Consider the following 1,684-nt stretch of genomic DNA (forward strand, 5'->3'; position numbering starts at 1 on the left):
ATATATATATATATATATATATATATATATATATATATAATACAAATAATAAACGAGTATATGCATATGTATGTACATACTTACATTCTGTATATATATGTATATATATGTATGTGTATGCGCATATGTGTGTGTGTTTTGTATATATATATTATACACACATGTATACGTATGCACAAAATACAGATTCGTATTCTCACAATAACAGCAGCAGCAGAACTACCTCCCCTGCGTCCCCCACACATTATCGCCACCACTACCACTACCACCACCTCCACCACCATCGCCGCTGCCATCAGCACTAAAGAGTAACAACTCTAGCAGTTATTATATGTATACATATCACGGACGGTTATACAACACATATACGCAATTCCAGATATACATACCGCATCCACAGACACACACACACACACACACACACATACAAACATATACTGCATATACACACACACAAACTGCACAATATACACCGCCAGCAGTTTATATATACATTATATACATATACATTCATATGTGTATATATATATATATATATATATATATAAACGCAATCACGTACATTCACTTCACATCTTGTATAAACCCGCAAGACACACGTACACGCGCGCAGGCGCGAGCGATTACGCCACACACAAACACTCAGTCGCTCTGGCGAACACACACGCGCACACATACACATGCGCGCGCACCCTCACACACGTACAGATTCACTCTCACACGCACTCACTCACTCACTCAGTCAGTCATTCACTCACACTACAACGAAACCAAGATTTGTACACACACACACACACTCACATTCGCTCGCACTCACTCACTCACTCACTCACACATCATTCAGTCGGGCACTGGCAGTCATATGCGCGCACACACGAACATAGGAAGCAAACACACGCGCGCGCACACAGACACAGACACACACACTTGCCGCACATAGACATACATAACATGTACACGTACAAACACACACGTCGGTTCGTACCAACTCTGTAGAACCAGCATCACTAAGGCGACGTCTCATTGCCAACTTTGCATCAGTATTTCTCAGACCGCTTTACATTCTGACCGGACACGGACGGATTCCTTGGCTGTTTCTTTTAATCGCATTGGATATTTCTTCCTTGACTCGTAATCTTCTCCATGTAAATATATATATATATATATATATATTATATAATATAATATATATATATCTTAATTACACATACACACACACATATATATATATACATGTATATATATACATATTTCAATCGCATATATTAATATATTTTCTATGTTTAACTGGTTTGTTACCGTCTTCACGACGTTAATCTAACGCCTTCTATATCTATATCTCTATATATACATATATCTATATACATATATACACTTTCTATATGTATATAGTATATATTATACACAAATCGACTAAGTTTATATGAAATCTGGAGGAGTTCCTGTTATTATTTGTCTTACCTTAAAACACCGTGAGTATTCAAAATTTATATTTCATAAATAGATACACACACACATGTACGCATACCTGCACACCCACTAACACTTATATCATTATATATATATATATATATATATATATATAGTTGGTATCTATAAATTTCTATGTGTATTCTCTCTATATATATATATAGAGAGAGATGGTATCTATAAATTTCTATATGTAGTCTATATATATATATAT

The 1,684-nt window shown here is 35.3% G+C and overlaps 1 protein-coding gene and 1 long non-coding RNA gene across 4 annotated transcripts in view; one reads left to right on the forward strand and one right to left on the reverse strand.

Annotated features, from left to right (window-relative positions):
• Positions 1 to 1,684, reverse strand: part of LOC128247620 (uncharacterized) — a 322,729-nt gene that overhangs the window by 295,917 nt on the left and 25,128 nt on the right. The window lies entirely within an intron of this gene.
• LOC106878542 (myocyte-specific enhancer factor 2C) overlaps positions 1 to 1,684 on the forward strand; it is a 350,263-nt gene that overhangs the window by 35,924 nt on the left and 312,655 nt on the right. Inside the window, exon 1 of one of the 3 annotated variants that reach the window (XM_052967355.1) lies at positions 559 to 1,472. The exons of 1 other annotated variant lie outside the window; for it this stretch is intronic. The gene's annotated coding sequence lies outside the window, so the exon portion shown is untranslated. Of the gene's footprint in view, positions 1 to 558; positions 1,473 to 1,684 lie in introns of those variants that run through there. One more of the 3 variants, XM_052967357.1, reaches the window with a different exon arrangement.

The sequence above is a fragment of the Octopus bimaculoides genome, chromosome 4 (genome assembly GCF_001194135.2).
Source record: "Octopus bimaculoides isolate UCB-OBI-ISO-001 chromosome 4, ASM119413v2, whole genome shotgun sequence".
Taxonomy (NCBI): Eukaryota; Metazoa; Mollusca; class Cephalopoda; order Octopoda; family Octopodidae; genus Octopus; species Octopus bimaculoides.